The 22,816-nt window shown below is 42.2% G+C and overlaps 1 pseudogene; it reads right to left on the bottom strand.

The window, feature by feature from the left end:
- Positions 1-19,485, bottom strand: part of LOC112229233 — a 49,184-nt pseudogene extending 29,699 nt beyond the window's left edge.
- Positions 19,486-22,816: the final 3,331 nt, after the last annotated feature.

Genomic DNA, 22,816 nt, shown 5'->3' with positions numbered 1-22,816 from the left:
ATGGAGGCTAACCAACAGTTTCAAGACTCCCCTTAAATAAAGGCAAGTCAGTTAAGAACAAATTCTTATTTACAATAATGGCCTAGGAACAGTGGGTTAACTGCCTTGTTCAGAACGACCTTGTCAGCTCGGGAATTCGATCTATCAACCTTTCGGTTACTGGCCCAACGCTCTAACCACTAGGCTACCTGCCGCCCCAAGACACTATAATGGAAACATTGTAACTTTAAGTGCTTTCCCAATATATGTCAGAGTTACATCTAAATGGGGCGGCAGGTAGCCTAGTGGTTAGAGCGTTGGACTATTAACTGAAAGGTTGCAAGATCGAAGCCCTGAGCTGACAAGGTAAAAATCTGTCGTTCTTCCCCTGAACAAGGCAGTTTTTTATTTTATTTTACCTTTATTTAACTAGGCAAGTCAGTTAAGAACAAATTCTTATTTTCAATGACGGCCTAGGAACAGTGGGTTAACTGCCTGTTCAGGGGCAGAACGACAGATTTGTACCTTGTCAGCTCGGGGGTTTGAGCTTGCAACCTTCCGGTTACTAGTCCACCGCTCTAACCACTAGGCTACCCTGTTAACCCACTGTTCCTAGGCCATCATTGAAAATAAGAATGTTCTTAACTGACTTCCCTGGTTAAATAAATGAAAAATGTTGTAAAACTTATATGATTAAATATTAACTGATTTACTATTTCTGAAAAGATAGCAATGTGATTTTAGCCTTCTAAATGAGAAACTGTATCCAGTCAGTAGCCACGCCCAGGTGAGCACAGACATTATGCCGGTGCGATGGAACGCCCCCTTTGACCAGAGTGTTTAAAAAGGACTCGTAACGAAATTTACATGAGACCAAGCAGGCTAGACCAGACAGAGTGGAGCGGTGGCTACACAGCTGATAAATGGTTTAAAACTACTAGACCAGTATATTTGGAGCGTGGGATGAATATGTGACAAATGGTCTAAAACTACAAGACCCTCTGAAACTCAACAGAGAAGACTAGACATGCACCGCCTGATGCTCTGCACGTAACCTAGTCTAGGAAACTCGACTGAAGTCGAGAAAAGAATAACATTTCCCTATCAAACAACCATTGGTACGTCTGATGTATGCATTCCAACAAACACTTCCAGAACAAAGGAAACCTACTACAACTACGAAGGACATGGTGACCTCTGGTGGACAACTAGAGACTTACACAACCAGAGACTTTCTGTCAAACTATTCGTCACAGAAGGATCGGGCGATTTCAACAGAGAGACGACAAAGACATACAAGCTTAAATATGCACATTGCATTTCTAAATCCGAATGAGCGGTTGTTAGGGTGCTAAATATCCATATTTACGATGAGCGTATTATTAAAATGTATGTACAATAGTTGAATTCCTTTGTCTCTCCTTCTCCCGCTCTTTCTTTCCCCACCCCTTTCAAATCGTGCAGAATTGAAGTCAACGATGTTCAGAATGAGACTGATATGAGGTAATAATAATTCATGGATGACTAATATGATAAGGATATATTCTGATATTCTTGAGTTAATTTGGGGAAAGGGTAACTCATTAAACAAACTTTTTCCGTGGTGCCCCAAGATTGCTAATGACTTAATTGTTACATGATTCATTTAATCTTCATAATAATTAAACATATTTAATTGATTTGATAAAATAATCATCACATTAATGATATTCACGTCACAACATAACAAAGGAGTTGAATACTTATTGACAAACATTTCAGCTTTTCATTTTTAATTCATTTGTAAAAATGTAACTTTGTGGGGTATTGTGTGTAGATCAGTGACACAGAACCTCTATCCATTTTAAATGCAAGCTGTAACACAACGAAATGTGGAAAAAGTCAAGGGGTGTGAATACTTTCTGAAGGCATTGTAAGTGAATTTGTCCCAATACATTTGGTTGAAAAAGTACTGTAATTTCTAAACAGTTCACCCGATATGGGTGAAAATACCCTCCAATTAAAGCCGACAGTCTGCACTTGAACTTTGTATCATTGTATCATTTCAAATCCAAAGTGCTGGATTACAGAGCCAAAACAACAAAACATCTGTCACTGTCCCAATCATTTTGGAGCTCACTGTAGAAACTGATGTTGCTGATTGAAAATATATTATTACAAGGCTACAAGGTAAAACATCTGAACGTTTTATTCTTTAACACATAATAAAACAAAATAGATTCCAATGCTATCAACTGAAAAAACTTTAAAACTCTTGCTATAAATCAGAGTTTGTAGTTGGGGAAAACTGGTAGAATTACTTCAAAGTGAAGGTGTATTCCTTGCAGCCATGCCTCGCTTGTTATCTGCCATTCAAACCTGCTATTTGATCTTTTCTCAAATAATCTGGAAAACTGTCTCTCCAATTTCCCTAAAGGACACAAGACACAGATTTGGAGTTGAAGTCCCACGAACTGTGATCTGTGCCTCTCTCACTGCAACAAATCCACATAGGACGGCAGGTAGCCTAGCGGTTAAGAGCGTTGGGCAAGTAACCGAAAAGGTTGATTGTCCGAAACCCTAATCCAACTAGGTGGAAAATATGCCGATGTGCCCTTGAGCAAGGCACTTAACCCTAATTGCTCCTGTAAGTCACTCTGGATAAGAGTGTCTATTAAAATGTTTAATAACAAAGATTTACCTGAGCATAAAATCATGTAGTTCTGGATCAACTATCTCCATCTGTAAGGGGTGCATACTGGTGGCAGAGAAGTCAGGCGCAGGAGAGCAAAAACTGTGTTTACAACGGAGCAATTTAATAATAAAACCCCCCGGAAACAGAACAAACAATCAATGGGTACAAAACCCATCGCACACCAGATAAACGTGCACATGCACTTACAATAAACAATTCTGAACAAGGACATGGGGGAACAGAGGGTTAAATACACAATATGTAATGATGGAATTGATACCAGGTGTGTGGGAAGACAAGACAAAACAAATGGAAAATGAAAGTGGATCGATGATGGCTAGAAGACCGGCGACGCCGCCCGAACAAGGAGAGGAACCAACATCGGCGGAAGTTGTGACACCATCCAGTATTGGCATCAGGTAGTTCAGTATGTGCTTGGTGCTGTCCATGGTTGGATCCATGAAATCCCTGCTGGGGAAGGAGGACAATGTGACCATGATAGAGAGGGGAAGCCATCTTTGGTGGTCAGAATAGGGTATAAAGCGCATAATAAGGGATATAATAACAGACCTGGGTTCAAATACTATTTGAAATCATTAAAATACTTAAGCTGTGTTTGATTGAGCTTGCCTGGTACAAAGAAAGAGTTTCAAAATTGCCACGCCTGCCATGTGTCACTACAGTCAGGCTCAAGCAAATGCTCAAAGTATTTTGGGAATATTTAAAATATTGCTTGAACCCAGGTCTGGAGGTCTGTGCTCTTATGTATTCATAAAGAGTCTCATAGTAAGTGTGCCGATTTCCTCATATCAACCTGAGGTGGTGGTTAGAGATGGTCTACACCATGGCGATGTCCATGCGTTCCCCTACCACCAGTAGGAAGGTGACCACAATGTCATGGTAACCCTGGTAGTAGTGCAACGCAGGGTTCTTCTGTAGGACAATCAGGATGCTATCAATCAGCTGTTCCTGTAATACGTGCTTCTCGTCCACACACATGCCCGAGGAGAGGAGGAGCGAGCAAAACTGCATCTGAAGAGATAGCCACAAAATCTATTGCGCTGATGCAATACATTTACGAACAACCAATGTTTTGAAAGCAAGCTGCAATCACAAGGGTTTCAGATACTTGTGTCTAGATGTCAGTGTCTCAATACTTGGCAATAGCTTGCTTTCATCATCTACTTTACTTCAAGAGCACTGTCTAGACACTGATACTGTACGGCAGATGTCCTCCTCTTCGTCTGAAGAGGTGTAGCAAGGATCGGACCAATACGCAGCGTGGTAAGTGTCCATGACGATTTTAATATGAAAAGCCTGAACACTATGAAATACAAAACAATAAACGATAACGTGAAATAAACCAAACCAAAACAGTCCCGTGTGGCACAAACACTGACAAAGGAAACAAACACCCACAAACCAACAGTGAAACCCAGGCTACCTAAGTATGATTCTCAATCAGAGACAACTAACGACACCTGCCTCTGATTGAGAACCATACTAGGCTGAAACAGAAACCAAACATAGAAACACAAAACATAGACTGCCCACCCCAACTCACGCCCTGACCATACTAAATAAAGACAAAACATAGACTGCCCACCCCAACTCACGCCCTGACCACACTAAATAAAGACAAAACAAAGGAAATAAAGGTCAGAACGTGACAGATACACACTGCCCATCTCTGGTCGATAGACGGATTGGATTGTATTCTGTTTCCACCACATTACTATTCTTTTATCAGTGGTCATCATACCAGGACGAAGATGGGCATATCATAATGGGACGAAGATAAGTTAATGAGAAGGACATGGTTAAGAAAGCCACTGAACACAATATTGAGATGTCCCCCATGATGGGTAAGGCCCTGAGTTAACTGAGAGGGAGGACAGACAGTGACCTATCAGCTTACCCCTGATCAGATCAATGCCACAGAGAGGGAGTTACCTCTATTTTATTCTATTGTTGACACACTGAGTGAGTTAACAATTCTATTCTATCGATGACACACTGAGTGAGTTAACAATTCTATTCTATCGATGACACACTGAGTGAGTTCTCAATCCTATTCTATCAATGACACACTGAGTGAGATAACAATTATATTCTATCAATGACACACTGAGTTCTCTATTCTATCAATGACACACTGAGTCATCTCTATTCTATCGATGACAGTCAGTTACCTCTATTCTATTCTATCGATGACACCGTGAGTGAATTACCTCTATTCTATTCTATTGATGACACAGTGAGTGAGTTACCTCTATTCTATTCTATCGATGACATAGTGAGTTACCTCCATTCTATTCTATCGATGACACAGTGAGTCAGTTACCTCTATTCTATCGATGACACAGTGAATTACCTCTATTCTATCAATGGCACAGTGAGTGAGTTACCTCTATTCTATTGATGACACAGTGCGTTGCCTCTATTCTATTCTATCAATGACAGAGTGAGTTACCTCTGTTCTATTGATGACACAGTGAGTGAGTTACCTCTATTGTATCGATGACACAGTGAGTTACCTCTATTCTATCGATGACACAGTGAGTGAGTTACCTCTATTCTATCGATGACACAGTGAGTTACCTCTATTCTATTCTATCATTGACACAGTGCGTTACCTCTATTCTATCGATGACACAGTGAGTTACCTCTATTCTATCGATGACACTGTGAGTGAGTTACCTCTATTCTATTCTATCATTGACACAGTGCATTACCTCTATTCTATCGATGACACAGTGAATTATCTCTATTCTATCAATGACACAGTGAGTGAGTTACCTCTATTCTATTTATGACACAGTGAGTGAGTTACCTCTATTCTATCGATGACACAGTGAGTTACCTCTATTCTATTCTATCAATGACACCGTGAGTGAACTACCTCTATTCTATTCTATCGATGACACAGTGAGTGAGTTACCTCTATTCTATTCTATCGATGACACAGTGAGTGAATTACCTCTATTCTATCAATGACACAGTGAGTGAGTTACCTCTATTCTATCGATGACACAGTGAGTTACCTCTATTCTATTCTACCAATGACACAGTGAGTGAGTTAATGCTATTCTATTCTATCAACGACACAGTGAGTGAGTTCAAATCAAATCAAAGTCGATTTGTCACGTGCGCCAAATACAACAATTGCTTACTTACAGGCTCTAACCAACAGGTAGGTGAAAAGGTAGGTGAACGATAGGTAAGTAAGGAAATAAAAACAGCAGTAAAAAGACAGTGAAAAATAGCAGCGAGGCTATTTACAGTAGCTGGGCTATAATAGTAGCGAGGCTGCATACAGGCACCAGTTAATCAGGCTGATTGAGGTAGTATGTACATGTAGATATGGTTAAAGTGACTATGCATATATGATAAATAGAGTAGCAGAAGCGTAAAAAGAGGGGTTACTTATGTTACTTATTTTCCACCATAATTTTCAAATAAATTCATAAAAAATCCTACAATGTGATTTTCTGGATTTTTTTTCTAATTTTGTCTGTCATAGTTGAAGTATACCTATGATGAAAATTACAGCCCTCTCTCATCTTTTTAAGTGGGAGAACCTGCACAATTGGTGGCTGACTAAATACTTTTTTGCCCCACTGTATGATAAACAGAGAGTAGAGGGGGGGCACACAATGCAAATAGTCCGGGTAGCCATTTGATTACCTGTTCAGGAGTCTTATGGCTTGGGGGTAAAAAAAAGCCTTTTTGTCCTAGACTTGGCACTTCGGTACCGCTTGCCATGCGGTAGTAGAGAGAACAGTCTATGACTGCGGTGGCTGGGGTCTTTGACCATTTTTAGGGCCTTCCTCTGACACCGCCTGCTGTAGAGGTCCTGGATGGCAGGCAGTTAAGCCACAGTGATGTACCGGGCCATACGCACTACCCTCTGAAGTGCCTTGCGGTCGGAGACCGAGCAATTGCCGTACGAGGCAGTGATGCAGCCAGTCAGGATGCTCTCGATGTTGCAGCTGTAGAACCTTTTGAGGATCTCAGGACCCATGCGAAATCTTTTTAGTTTCCTGAGGATGAATAGGCTTTGTCGTGCCCTCTTCACGACTGTCTTGCTGTGTTTGGACCATTCTAGTTTGTTGGTGATATGGACACCAAGGAACTTGAAGCTCTCAACCTGCTCCACTACAGCCCCGCCGATGAGAATGGGGGTGTGCTCGGTCCTCCTTTTCCTGTAGTCCACAATCATCTCCTTAGTCTTGGTTATGTTGAGAGATAGGTTGTTATTCTGGCACCACCCGGCTAGGTCTCTGACCTCCTCCCTATAGGCTCGTCGTTGTCGGTGATCAGGCCTACCACTGTTGCGTCGTCTGCAAACTTAATGATGATGTTGGAGTCGTGCCTGGCCATGCAGTTGTGGGTGAACAGGGAGTACAGGAGAGGACTGAGCATGCACCCCTGGGGGGCTCCAGTGTTGAGGATCAGCATGGCAGATGTGTTGCTACCTACCCTCACCACCTGGGGGGAGGCACGTCATGAAGTCCAGGATCCAGTTGCAGAGGGAAGTGTTTAGTCCCAGGATCCTTAGGTTAGTGATGAGCTTTGAGGATACTATGGTGTTGAACACTGAGCTGTAGTCAATGAATAGTATTCTCACATAGGTGTTCCTTTTGTCCAGGTGGGAAAGGGCAGTGTGGAGTGCAATAGAGATTGCATCATCTGTGGATCTGTTTGGGCGGTATGCAAATTGGAATGGGTCTAGAGTTTCTGGGATAATGGTGTTGATGTGAGCCATTTACCGACCTTTCAAAGCACTTCATGGCTACGGATGTGAGTGCTACGGGTATGTAGTCATTTAAGCAGGTTGCCTTCGTGTTCTTGGGCACAGGGACTATGTTGGTCTGCTTGAAACATGTTGGTATTACAGACTCAATCAGGAACATGTTGAAAATGTCAGTGAAGACACATGCCAGTTGGTCAGCACATGCCCAGAGTACATGTCCAGAGTAGAGGTCGACCGATTAATCGGAATGGCCGATTAATTAGGGCCGATTCCAAGTTTTCATAACACTCGGAAATCGGTATTTTTGGGCACCGATTTTGACGATTTTTTAAATATTTATTTATTCATTTTTTACACCTTTATTTAATCTTTATTTAACTAGGCAAGTCAGTTAAGAACACATTCTTATTTTCAATGACGGCCTAGGAACGAGGCAGTACGACAGATTTGTACCTTGTCAGCTCGGGGGATCCAATCTTGCAACCTTACAGTTAACTAGACCAACGCTCTAACCACCTGCCTCACGAGGAGCCCGCCTGTTATGCGAATGCAGTAAGCCAAGGTAAGTTGCTAGCTAGCATTACATTTATTTTATAAAAAACAATCAATCAACGACTGTCGTTGCACCAATGTGTACTTAACTATAAACATCAATGCCTTTCTTAAAATCAATACACAAGTATATATTTTTAACCATGCATATTTAGCTAAAAGAAATCCAGGTTAGTAGGCAATATTAACCAGGTGAAATTGTGTCACTTCTCTTGCGTTCATTGAACACAGAGTCAGGGTATATGCAACAGTTTGGGCCACCTGGCTCTTTGCGAACTAATTTGCCAGAATTTTATGTAATTATGACATAACATTGAAGGTTGTGCAATGTAACAGGAATATTTAGACTCATGGATGCCACCCGTTTGATAAAATACGGAAAGGAAAAAACGTTTTGCTTTCGAGGTGATAGTTTCTGGATTTTACCTAAGGCTCGTATTTCTGTGTGTTTATTATAGTTAAGTCTATGATTTGATATTTGATAGAGCAGTCTGACTGAGGGGTGGTAGGCAGCAGCAGGCTCGTAATAGTCAAAGGTATATGGTTTAGAGAGAAATAGTCGAGGCGTTATAATTCCTGTAATAACTTGCGGCTGAACTTGAAAGGGGTTCCTTCGTTATTTTACCGTTCATGTCTTCCATAGAGAATGTCTTGATCTACTTCAAATAAGGTCTGTGTTTCATTCAGGCTTAAACCGCCTCGATGTTTTGATACCCGTGTAAATCTCACTGGGATAAGGTCACGTTTGTCAAAATATTTTCATAAATCCACTCTACAAATTTTTTTATCTTCGCTTATATTGATCTACACAGATTTAGCTCGTCTGGTAGGCTTGTGTCACTGGGCAGCTTACGGCTGTGCTTCCCTTTGTAGTCTGTATAAGCCAATATTGATCAGAGTTACCTTGTCCTATGGATATCTACACAGTTATAAAATTGGCAAGGTGGTGTAAGCCTACACGAAACACAGACCTTATTTTAAGTGAATCTAAAAATATCCTATGGAATAAATGAATGAAGGAACCGCTTTTCAGATTTTGCTAGAAGGTGTCATGGGAATTATGACTCGCACTTTGGTAGTCAATTCTTACCATGTCCATTATTAAAATAGGATTTCCTGCATATAGAAATTACAGTTTTTGTTTTCAACATTCATCACAGGTAACTTAAACTCTATATTTTTATTCAAACAGTTGAGAGTATTTGTCTCCTAAGCAGACTCTTCAGTATCATTGTCACTTCAGAGCTGTGTGTGTGTGTTTTACAGATGGCAGAGAAATGCAGAGCACCAGTGTGGGACTATTACATGGAATTGGCACCAGGGAAAGCAAGGTGTCTTATTTGTGATAAAGATGTAAGCATGGGGTCAGCAACGGCTAAATCAAAAAATACCACCAACCTGTGGAATCACCTTAAGAACACCCATCCAAAAGCCCATATGTATTATATTAAGTTAAAATAAAAGTGTTCATTGTTCATTCAGTGTTGTTGCAATTGTCATTATTACAAAAATGTGTGTATATATAAATATATATATATATATATATACATTCTATATACATTCTAAAAATCGGCCGATTAATCGGTATCGGCTTCTTTTTTTCTTGCCCTCCAATAATCGGTATCGGCGTTGAAAAATCATAATCGGTCGACCTCTAGTCCAGAGTACATGTCCTGGTAATCCATCTGGCCCCGCAGCCATGTGAATGTTGACCTGTTTAAAGGTCTTACTCACATCGGCTACGGTGAGCGTGATCACACAGTCATCCGGAACAGCTGATGCTCTCATGCATGCCTCAGTGTTGCTTGCCTCGAAGCAAGCATAGAAGTGATTTAGCTCGTCTGGTAGGCTTGTGTCACTGGGCAGCTTACGGCTGTGCTTCCCTTTGTAGTCTGTAATAGTTTGCAAGCCCTGCCACATCCGACGAGTGTCGGAGCCAGTGTAGTATGATTCAATCTTAGCCCTGTATTGACGCTTTGCCTGTTTGATGGTTCGTCGGAGGGCATAGCAGGATTTCTTATAGGCTTCCGGGTTATAGCCCCGCACCTTGAAAGCGGAAGCTCTACCCTTTAGCTCAGAGTGAATATTGCCTGTAATCCATGGTTTCTGGTTGGGGTATGTACGTACAGTCACTGTGGGGATGACGTCCTCGATGCACTTATTGATAAAGCCAGTGACTGATGTGGTGTACTCCTCAATTCCATCGGAAGAATCTCAGAACATGTTCCAGTCTGTGATAGCAAAACAGTCCTGTAGTTTAGCCTCTGCTTCATCTGACCACTTTTTATAGACCGGGTCACTGGTGCTTCCTGCTTTCCTTTTTGCTTGTAAGCAGGAATCAGGAGGATAGAGTTGTGGTCGGATTTACCAAATGGAGGGCGAGGGAGAGCTTTGTACGCGTTTCTGTGTGTGGAGTATAGGTGATCTAGATTTTTTCCCCCTCTGGTTGAACATTTAACATGTTGATGGAAATTAGGTAGAACTGTGTTAAGTTTCCCTGCATTAAAGTCTCCGGCCACTAGGAGCGCCGCCTCTGGGTGAGTGGGTTCCTGTTTGCTTATTTCCTTATACATCTGACTGAGTGCGGTCTTCGTGCCAGCATCTGTCTGTGGTGATAAATAAACAGCCACGAAAAGTATAGCTGAAAACTCTTTAGGCAAGTAGTGTGGTATGCAATTTATCACAAGATACTCTACCTCAGGCGAGCAAAATCTAGAGACTTCCTTAGATTTTGTGCACCAGCTGTTGTTTACAAATATGCACAGACCGCCTCCCCTCGTCTTACCGGAGTGTGCTGTTCTATCCTGCCGGTGCAGCATATATCCCGCTAGCTGAATATCCATGTCATCATTCAGCCACGATTCCGTGAAACATAAGATATAACCGTTTTTGATGTCCCGTTGGTAGGATATTCGTGATCGTATCTCATCTAATTTATTGTCCAATGATTGCACATTGGTGAGTAATATTGACAGTAATGGCAGCTTTCCCACTCGCCTTCTACGGATCCTTACGAAGCATCCGGCTCTGTGTCCTCTGTCACTGCATCTCTTCCTCTTGCAAATAACTGGGATGTTGGCCTTGTCGGGTGTTCAGAGAATATCCTGTGCGTCCTGCTTGTTGAAGAAAAAATAATTGTGAGTGATCGCTGTCCTGATATCCAGAAGCTCTGTGTCTAATCCGAGGTGAGTGATCGCTGTCCTGATATCCAGAAGCTCTGTGTCTAATCCGAGGTGAGTGATCGCTGTCCTGATATCCAGAAGCTCTGTGTCTAATCTGAGGTGAGTGATCGCTGTCCTGATATCCAGAAGCTCTTTGTCTAATCTGAGGTGAGTGATCTCTGTCCTGATATCCAGAAGCTCTGTGTCTAATCCGAGGTGAGTGATCGCTGTCCTGATATCCAGAAGCTCTGTGTCTAATCTGAGGTGAGTGATCGCTGTCCTGATATCCAGAAGCTCTGTGTCTAATCCGAGGTGAGTGATCGCTGTCCTGATATCCAGAAGCTCTGTGTCTAATCCGAGGTGAGTGATCTCTGTCCTGATATCCAGAAGCTCTGTGTCTAATCCGAGGTGAGTGATCTCTGTCCTGATATCCAGAAGCTCTGTGTCTAATCCGAGGTGAGTGATCGCTGTCCTGATATCCAGAAGCTCTGTGTCTAATCCGAGGTGTGTGATTTCTGTCCTGATATCCAGAAGATCTTTGTCTAATCCGAGGTGAGTGATCTCTGTCCTGATATCCAGAAGCTCTTTGTCTAATCCGAGGTGAATGATCTCTGTCCTGATATCCAGAAGCTCTTTGTCTAATCCGAGGTGAGTGATCTCTGTCCTGATATCCAGAAGCTCTTTGTCTAATCCGAGGTGAGTGATCTCTGTCCTGATATCCAGAAGCTCTTTGTCTAATCCGAGGTGAGTGATCGCTGTCCTGATATCCAGAAGCTCTTTGTCTAATCCGAGGTGAGTGATCTCTGTCCTGATATCCAGAAGCTCTTTGTCTAATCCGAGGTGAGTGATCGCTGTCCTGATATCCAGAAGCTCTTTGTCTAATCCGAGGTGAGTGTCCTGTCCTGATATCCAGAAGCTCTTTGTCTAATCCGAGGTGAGTGATCTCTGTCCTGATATCCAGAAGCTCTTGTCTAATCCGAGGTGAGTGATCTCTGTCTGATATCCAGAAGCTCTGTGTCTAATCCGAGGTGAGTGATCGCTGTCCTGATATCCAGAAGCTCTTTGTCTAATCCGAGGTGAGTGATCTCTGTCCTGATATCCAGAAGCTCTTTGTCTAATCCGAGGTGAGTGATCGCTGTCCTGATATCCAGAAGCTCTTTGTCTAATCCGAGGTGAGTGATCTCTGTCCTGATATCCAGAAGCTCTTTGTCTAATCCGAGGTGAGTGACCTGTCCTGATATCCAGAAGCTCTTTGTCTAATCCGAGGTGAGTGATCTCTGTCCTGATATCCAGAAGCTCTTTGTCTAATCCGAGGTGAGTGATCTCTGTCCTGATATCCAGAAGCTCTTTGTCTAATCCGAGGTGAGTGATCTCTGTCCTGATATCCAGAAGCTCTGTGTCTAATCCGAGGTGAGTGATCTCTGTCCTGATATCCAGAAGCTCTTTGTCTAATCCGAGGTGAGTGATCTCTGTCCTGATATCCAGAAGCTCTTTGTCTAATCCGAGGTGAGTGATCTCTGTCCTGATATCCAGAAGCTCTGTGTCTAATCCGAGGTGAGTGATCTCTGTCCTGATATCCAGAAGCTCTTTGTCTAATCCGAGGTGAGTGATCGCTGTCCTGATATCCAGAAGCTCTTTGTCTAATCTGAGGTGAGTGATCTCTGTCCTGATATCCAGAAGCTCTGTGTCTAATCCGTGGTGAGTGATCTCTGTCCTGACATCCAGAAACTCTGTGTCTAATCCGTGGTCAGTGATCTCTGTCCTGATATCCAGAAGCTCTGTGTCTAATCCGAGGTGAGTGATCTCTGTCCTGAAATCCAGAAGCTCTTTGTCTAATCCGAGGTGAGTGATCTCTGTCCTGATATCCAGAAGCTCTGTGTCTAATCCGAGGTGAGTGATCTCTGTCCTGATATCCAGAAGCTCTTTGTCTAATCCGGGGTGAGTGATCTCTGTCCTGATATCCAGAAGCTCTGTGTCTAATCCGAGGTGAGTGATCTCTGTCCTGATATCCAGAAGCTCTTTGTCTAATCCGGGGTGAGTGATCTCTGTCCTGATATCCAGAAGCTCTGTGTCTAATCCGAGGTGAGTGATCTCTGTCCTGATATCCAGAAGCTCTTTGTCTAATCCGAGGTGAGTGATCTCTGTCCTGATATCCAGAAGCTCTTTGTCTAATCCGAGGTGAGTGATCTCTGTCCTGATATCCAGAAGCTCTTTGTCTAATCTGAGGTGAGTGATCTCTGTCCTGATATCCAGAAGCTCTTTGTCTAATCTGAGGTGAGTGATCTCTGTCCTGATATCCAGAAGCTCTTTGTCTAATCCGAGGTGAGTGATCTCTGTCCTGATATCCAGAAGCTCTTTGTCTAATCCGAGGTGAGTGATCTCTGTCCTGATATCCAGAAGCTCTTGTCTAATCCGAGGTGAGTGATCTCTGTCCTGATATCCAGAAGCTCTTGTCTAATCCGAGGTGAGTGATCGCTGTCCTGATATCCAGAAGCTCTGTGTCTAATCCGAGGTGAGTGATCGCTGTCCTGATATCCAGAAGCTCTTTGTCTAATCCGAGGTGAGTGATCTCTGTCCTGACATCCAGAAGCTCTGTGTCTAATCCGAGGTGAGTGATCGCTGTCCTGATATCCAGAAGCTCTTTGTCTAATCCGTGGTGAGTGATCTCTGTCCTGATATCCAGAAGCTCTTTGTCTAATCCGAGGTGAGTGATCTCTGTCCTGATATCCAGAAGCTCTGTGTCTAATCCGAGGTGAGTGATCGCTGTCCTGATATCCAGAAGCTCTTTGTCTAATCCGAGGTGAGTGATCGCTGTCCTGATATCCAGAAGCTCTTTGTCTAATCCGAGGTGAGTGATCTCTGTCCTGATATCCAGAAGCTCTGTGTCTAATCCGAGGTGAGTGATCTCTGTCCTGAAATCCAGAAGCTCTTTGTCTAATCCGAGGTGAGTGATCTCTGTCCTGAAATCCAGAAGCTCTTTGTCTAATCCGAGGTGAGTGATCTCTGTCCTGAAATCCAGAAGCTCTGTGTCTAATCCGAGGTGAGTGATCTCTGTCCTGATATCCAGAAGCTCTGTGTCTAATCCGAGGTGAGTGATCTCTGTCCTGATATCCAGAAGCTCTGTGTCTAATCCGAGGTGAGTGATCTCTGTCCTGATATCCAGAAGCTCTGTGTCTAATCCGAGGTGAGTGATCTCTGTCCTGATATCCAGAAGCTCTGTGTCTAATCCGAGGTGAGTGATCTCTGTCCTGATATCCAGAAGCTCTGTGTCTAATCCGAGGTGAGTGATCTCTGTCCTGATATCCAGAAGCTCTTTGTCTAATCCGAGGTGAGTGATCTCTGTCCTGATATCCAGAAGCTCTGTGTCTAATCTGAGGTGAGTGATCTCTGTCCTGATATCCAGAAGCTCTGTGTCTAATCCATGGTCAGTGATCTCTGTCCTGATATCCAGAAGCTCTGTGTCTAATCCGAGGTGAGTGATCTCTGTCCTGAAATCCAGAAGCTCTTTGTCTAATCCGAGGTGAGTGATCTCTGTCCTGATATCCAGAAGCTCTGTGTCTAATCTGAGGTCAGTGATCTCTGTCCTGATATCCAGAAGCTCTGTGTCTAATCCGAGGTGAGTGATCTCTGTCCTGATATCCAGAAGCTCTTTGTCTAATCCGAGGTGAGTGATCTCTGTCCTGATATCCAGAAGCTCTGTGTCTAATCTGAGGTGAGTGATCTCTGTCCTGATATCCAGAAGCTCTGTGTCTAATCCGAGGTGAGTGATCTCTGTCCTGATATCCAGAAGCTCTGTGTCTAATCCGAGGTGAGTGATCTCTGTCCTGATATCCAGAAGCTCTTTGTCTAATCCGAGGTGAGTGATCTCTGTCCTGATATCCAGAAGCTCTTTGTCTAATCCGAGGTGAGTGATCTCTGTCCTGATATCCAGAAGCTCTTTGTCTAATCCGAGGTGAGTGATCTCTGTCCTGATATCCAGAAGCTCTGTGTCTAATCTGAGGTGAGTGATCTCTGTCCTGATATCCAGAAGCTCTGTGTCTAATCCGAGGTGAGTGATCTCTGTCCTGATATAAGCTCTTTGTCTAATCCGAGGTGAGTGATCTCTGTCCTGAAATCCAGAAGCTCTGTGTCTAATCCGAGGTCAGTGATCTCTGTCCTGATATCCAGAAGCTCTGTGTCTAATCCGAGGTGAGTGATCTCTGTCCTGATATCCAGAAGCTCTTTGTCTAATCCGAGGTGAGTGATCTCTGTCCTGATATCCAGAAGCTCTGTGTCTAATCTGAGGTGAGTGATCTCTGTCCTGATATCCAGAAGCTCTGTGTCTAATCTGAGGTGAGTGATCTCTGTCCTGATATCCAGAAGCTCTGTGTCTAATCCGAGGTGAGTGATCTCTGTCCTGATATCCAGAAGCTCTGTGTCTAATCCGAGGTGAGTGATCTCTGTCCTGATATCCAGAAGCTCTGTGTCTAATCTGAGGTGAGTGATCTCTGTCCTGATATCCAGAAGCTCTGTGTCTAATCTGAGGTCAGTGATCTCTGTCCTGATATCCAGAAGCTCTGTGTCTAATCCGAGGTGAGTGATCTCTGTCCTGATATCCAGAAGCTCTGTGTCTAATCCGAGGTGAGTGATCTCTGTCCTGATATCCAGAAGCTCTGTGTCTAATCTGAGGTCAGTGATCTCTGTCCTGATATCTAGAAGCTCTGTGTCTAATCTGAGGTGAGTGATCTCTGTCCTGATATCCAGAAGCTCTGTGTCTAATCTGAGGTGAGTGATCTCTGTCCTGACATCCGAATCTCTTTTTTGCTGTAAGACACGGTTGCAGAAACATTATGTACAACATAAGTTACAAATAACGCAAAAATAAACACATAATAGCACAATTGGTTGGGTGCCCGTATAACTGCTGCCATTTTCTTCTGGCACCATTTTATATATACTGCTGCCATTTTCTTCTGGCACCATTCTATATATACTGCTGCCATTTTCTTCTGGCACCATTTTATATATACTGCTGCCATTTTCTTCTGGCACCATTTTATATATACTGCAGCCATTTTCTTCTGGCACCATTTTACCTCTATTCTATCAATGACACAGTGAGTGAGTCAATTCTATTCTATAAATGACATAGTGAGTGAGTCAATTCTATTCTATCAATGACACAGTGAGTGAGTCAATTCTATTCTATCAATGACACAGTGAGTGAGTCAATTCTATCAATTACACAGTGAGTGAGTCAATTCTATTCTATCAATGACACAGTGAGTGAGTTAATTCCATTCTATTCATGACATAGTGAGTGAGCTAACTCTATTCTACTCATGACAGTCAGTGAGTTAACTCTATTCTATCAATGACACACTGAGTTAACTCTATTCTATCAATGACACACTGAGTTAACTCTATTATATTATATCAATGACACAATGAGTAAATTAACTATATTCTATATTAGATCTAATATACAATATAATGATCTTAATAAAATAATAATTGATCAATGGTGCAGTGAGTGAGTTACCTCTTGGGAAATGTTTCAAGGACCTCCTGATGTCAAGCAGCACCTGGTTGAAGTCCTTGTGGTTCTCTCTGATATCCTTAGCTAGAATCAAACCATTGTTTTCAGTTGAACATATTTAACAGTGCTGCTGCCAAAGGCCCTGAATGTTGCTCGTATACATTACGTTGTTGCACAGTATTGAAGAATACAGAATGAATCAATGTTGACAAAAGTCACCTGAATTTGATGAAGTTACAGTAGGCTACATTCAATCAACATACATCAACAGACTATAGACAGCTAGAGGCATACTGACACAGTGTAATGGTCGTAGTAGTCTACAGCCACGTGGCCAAACACAATGGCAATGGGCAATGGGCAATGGCCAAACGCAACGATGGACATCCAGAATCTCACATTGAAACCTCTCACTCACTAGGTTTAGCAGGCAACTTGTAGACGTTGACGCTGAGCAGCTTGGGCCAGACTTCCCTCCTGATCTCGTCTGTTAGAAGGCCTCCCTCGCTGATGGCTGCCCTCCGCAGGGTCTCAATGTCCACCGGGTCACTGTTCAGGGCCTGGAGGATCTCCACCAGCTTCAGCTTCTTCCATGACTCGTGCTCTGCTTGACAACAGAAAATATGAATTAAAATTATACATGTTGTTCAGATAGCAATACGGTCTTGACTGTGGACAGGGTTTGCTTGGATGATAAGATAACACCAGAGTACCACTGCAAGCGAAGGCTTGTCTATGCTGGTATTGTAGGTTGATCTCACTTTTTCTTAGTCAATTCTTTCCACAAAATGCTATTCAATGTCAATTGTGCAAGTTAAAAGTGTGTACTTTCACACATTCTACTGTTACTAATTTACAATGTGGCACATAGCTAGTAAATATTAGTATCCCACCTGGGTCATTCCTACAATACGGTGTGTTTTGGACCACATCACTTTAGTGAAAAAAAGTCTATATTTTTACATTTGTTTTGTATTCTATCAGAAAAAGGACATGTTTGACTTTCAGAAAAACATATTGGTCAAGCTCAGGCACTTATCGCCATATATATTAGGATTTATTGTTCACACATGGACCATGGGATATTTCCACCTGTTAGGGACATACACCTAACTATCTGAAAGTGTTAACAATGCATGTATATATCTAGCTTTAGATTTAAGACATTCAAAGTCCCTTACTCTATTACGTTAATGTATTTTCTTCAAATAATTATACATCAATGATTATTGAGCGAAACGTGTGGTATTTTCATTTGCACCACATTTTTTTCTATAATAACAACAGAATTTGGTCAACATTTTTGCATATGTATTTGACCCCTTCTATTTCGACAAGTAACCACAAAGATACACGTAACATTTGATGATATTATTCAATTATGATTTTTTTTTTTAACACTGACCTAACAGGGTGGAATAAAGCATAACAGGGTGGAAAGCAATAACAGGTTGGAACTAACAACAATAATTAACAAAATATTGAAACAATGAAAGATATTTTATGAACTTGGTTAAAAAAAACATTACATTTATAATTAGAACCACTTTCTTTTTATTTCATTTTCAATTTAAACATTGTCAACCTAAGTTTGTAAAACAACAAAAATATATTATTAAAACACGAGTATTCCATTAGAACAACATAGCTACATGTAAAAAAAATTGGATTGCATTTGAAAATCACTGTTAGTTCATGTTTAATAATACTAATCAGGCATTTTATGATAAACAGCCCTACACAAAAGGTTTAACAGCATTTATAAAATATCTCATACATAGAAAGATACATGAACCTTAAAAAAGTCCCCCCTTCCCCTTCTTCCCTCTCACCTCTCCTCCAATTCACTCCCTTCCAAAACCCTTCCCACTCCACCCCTCTTGCTTTTTCTCCACTCCACTCCATCCCCCTCCACATACTGCAAGTCCCTTTGCTCCAGTTGTAGCTAAATGGTTTCCAAAGTGGTCTTTTATGTACCTTTTATGTACCTTCAAGCTCTGGGATCAGGCATTCTACCTGGTGGTCAGCGTACTTTGTGAGGGCTTAGCCTGAATAATTTGTTTATTCCATTACAGTGCATGCACTTGACCAGGATGTTATCCTCATGTACATCTGTTATGATTCCTGGGTATGGCTCATTGTCATAGGACAGCACACACCACTGTTCAATATGGTGAGAGTGAATGGCCTCTGGTCACCACAGGGTTTCAACGGTGCAAACAGATCTGGGAGCATCAGGAGCTTCTAGAGCTGCTTCTGTGGGCTCCCAAGTGGCGCAGCGGTCTAAGGCACTGCAGTGCAAGAGGCATCACTACGGTCCCTGGTTTGTGTCCAGGCTGTATTACATCCGGCTGTGATTGGGAGTCCCATAGGGCGGCGCACAATTGGCCCAGCATCGTCCGGGTTTGGCCGGGATAGGCTGTCATTGTAAATAAGAATTTGTTCTTAACTGACTTGCCTAGTTAAATAAATAAATAAAAACTCAAAGCAGGGACAGGCCATGACCCCCTCATCTCTTTGGCAGAGACAGGTTATGTCTCTGTACTTGATGTGACCTGATGTGACCTTGATGTGACCTTTCTTTGACCTTGATGTCTTTGCCTAAAACACAGTCAGAACTATTAGTATTGTAATCAGTAAACGAATAAATAAATCAAATTGACCAATCAGTTAATCAATCAATTATTCAAAGAATGAATCAATAACCCAATCAATAAAAACATGGGTATGTTTAGTAATATAGAATAGAGCACAAATATTGTGAACACAGCTCAAATAGATCCTGACTAATAAAGTGCCCAGCTTCAAGCTTGCTCTAACCTTGAGGGCCCTGGCATTGGGTCATGTTCAGGAAGTGGGGGAGTTGTGGGGGAAGGGGAAAAGATGCCCTGGCTGTTGCGCTGGTCTTTTCTTCTCTCTTCGTCTCTCTCCGTTTTTCCCTTAAAACACGCTTCTCTCTCTCACTGATATCTGCTATCCTCTTTTTCGCTGTCTCTCTGTCATCTCTGTCTCAAGGTACTTTTGTCATCTCTCTGGGTCTGCATCACGGCATGCTCGGTAACACCGCTGCATTTCAGGAGCACTGAGTGATGGTGCTATTCCCTAACAAATGCATGTAACCGTTTTAATAATATAGACATAATATCAGCAAAAAAGAAACGTCCCTTTTTCAGGACCCTGTCTTTCAAAGATAATTAGTAAAAATCCAAATAACTTCACAGATCTTCTTTGTAAAGGGTTTAAACACTGTTTCCCGAATGGTCGTTAAGACACTAACAGCTTACAGACGCTAGGCAATTAAGGTCACATTTATGAAAACTGAGGATACTAAAGAGGCCTTTCTACTGACTCTGAAAAACAACAAAAGAAAGATGCCCAGGGTCCCTGCTCATCTGAGTGAACATGCCTTAGGCATGCTGCAAGGAGGCATGAGGACTGCAGATGTGGCCAGGGCTATAAATTCCAATGTCCGTACTGTGAGACGCCTAAGACAGCGCGACAGGGAGACAGGACGGACAGCTGATCATCCTCGCAGTGGCAGACTACGTGTAACAACACCTGCACAGGATTGGTACATCTGAACATCACACCTGCGGGACAGGTACAGGATGGCAACAACAACTGCCCGAGTTACACCAGGAACGCACAATCCTTCCATCAGTGCTCAGACTGTCCGCAATAGGCTGAGAGAGGCTGGACTGAGGGCTTGTAGGCCTGTTGTTAGGCAGGTCCTCACCAGACATCACCAGCAACAACGTCGCAGAAAGGACTGGCAAAAAGTGCTCTTCACTGACAAGTCGCGGTTTTGTCTCACCAGGGGTGATGGTCGGATTCGCGTTTATCGTCGAAGAAATGAGCGTTACACCGAGGCCTGTACTCTGGAGCGGGATCAATTTGGAGGTGGAGAGTCCGTCATGGTCTGGGGCGGTGTGTCACAGCATCTTAGGACTAAGCTTGTTATCATTGCAGGCAATCTCAACGCTGTGCGTTACAGGGAAGACATCCTCCTCCCTCATGTGGTACCCTTCCTGCAGGCTCATCCTGACATGACCCTCCAGCATGACAATGCCACCAGCCATACTGTTCGTTCTGTGCGTGATTTCCTGCAAGTCAGGAATGTCAGTGTTCTGCCATGGTGAGGGTTAGGGCCATTCCCCCCAGAAATGTCCGGGAACTTGCAGGTGCCTTGGTGGAAGAGTAGGGTAACATCTCACAGCAAGAACTGGCATATCTGGTGCAGTCCATGAGAAGGCGATGCACTGCAGTACTTAATGCAGCTGGTGGCCACACCAGATACTGACTGTTACTTTTGATTTTGACCCCCCTTTGTTCAGGGACCGATTATTCAATTTCTGTTAGTCACGTCTGTGGAACTTGTTCAGTTTATGTCTCAGTTGTTGAATCTTGTTGTGTTCAGAGAAATATTTACACATGTTAAGTTTGCTGAAAATAAATGCAGTTGACAGTGAGAGGACATTTCTTTTTTGATGAGTTTAGATATATATACAGTACCATTCAAAGGTTTGGACACACCTACTAATTTCAGGGTTTTTCTTTATTTTTACTATTTTCTACATTGTAGAATAATAGTGAAGACATCAAAACTATTAAATTAACCATATGGAATGATGTAGTAACCAAAAAAAAGTGTTAAACAAATCTAAATATATTTTATATTTGAGATTCTTCAAAAGTAGCTACCCTTTGCCTTGATTTTACACACTCTTGGAATTCTCTCAACCAGCTTCATGAGGTAGTCACCTGGAATGCATTTAAATTAACAGGTGTGCCTTGTTAAAAGTTCATTTGTAGATTTTCTTTCCTTCTTAATGCATTTGAGCCAATCAGTTGTGTTGTGACAAGGTAAGGGTGGTATACAGAACATAGCCCTATTTGGTAAAACACCAAGTCCATATTATGGCAAGAACAGCTCAAATAAGCAAAGAGAAACAACCGTCCATTATTACTTGAAGACATGAAGGTCAGTCAATTCGGAAAAGTTCACGAACTTTGAACGTTTCTTAAAGTGCAGTCGCAAAAACCATCAAGCGCTATCATGAAACTGGCTCTCATGAGGAGCGCCACAGGAAAGGAAGGCCCAGAGTTACCTCTGCTGCAGAGGATAAGTTCATTAGAGTTAACTGCACCTCAGATTGCAGCCCAAATAAATGCTTCACAGAGTTCAAGTAACAGACACATCTCAACATCAACTGATCAGAGGAGACTGTGTGAATCGGGCCTTCATGGTCAAATTGCTGCAAAGAAACCACTACTAAAGGACACCAATAAGAAGAAGAGACTTACTTTTTTTGTATATTCTTAAAACGGCATTGTTGGTTACGGGCTTGTAAGCATTTCACTGTAAAGGTCTACAGCTCTTGTATTCGGCGCATGTGACAAATAAAAATGGATTTGATTTGAATGTGCAAAGCTGTCATCAAGGCAAAGGGTGGCTACTTTGAAGAATCTAAAATATATTTTCATTTGTTTAAAACTTTTTTGGTTACTACATGATTCCATATGTGTTATTTCATAGTTTTGATGTCTTCACTATTATTCTACAATGTAATAGTAAAAAATAAAGAAAAACCATTGAAAAACCCTGCTGTATCACACCCGGCCGTGATCGGGAGTCCCATAGGGTGGTGCACAATTGGCCCAGCGTCGTCCGGGTTTGGGGAAGGTTTGGCTGGTGTAGGCCATCATTGTCAAATAACAATTTGTTCTTAACTAACTTGCCTATAAAGGTTCAATTTAAAAAATGGTTGTTATCTCTCCAAAAAACTGATTGACAGGGGCTGTTTTTGAAGGGGTATTACTACAAACTAACAGGGTGGAAAGTGAAATCAGGGAAACACAGAAAATCTTAAATACAGTAACAATAAATACAATAATCATAAAAAGAAAAGTATTTATGACAGATATTTTAAGTAGGACTATAAAATAATGAATAAATATTTGGAATATTTGATTATTTAATGGCATATTTCTCGTAGTGGATGAATAGCACCCGGCGAGGTGGTAAAAATACATCAAATTCCCTTTGAGATCCATATCTTCGTGTTTTTATGGTAAAGGACATCTAACTTTATATTTTAAGACCTTTGGAATCCACATTTGACAATAAATAAGGTGTTATTTCTTGGGGACAGAAAAGGCACCACATAACAGGAATG

This window comes from Oncorhynchus tshawytscha, linkage group LG31, assembly GCF_018296145.1.
Source record: "Oncorhynchus tshawytscha isolate Ot180627B linkage group LG31, Otsh_v2.0, whole genome shotgun sequence".
NCBI classification, from domain to species: domain Eukaryota; kingdom Metazoa; phylum Chordata; class Actinopteri; order Salmoniformes; family Salmonidae; genus Oncorhynchus; species Oncorhynchus tshawytscha.
Note: the sequence above shows the minus strand (reverse complement) of the source record. Positions and strands in the feature narration are given on the sequence as shown.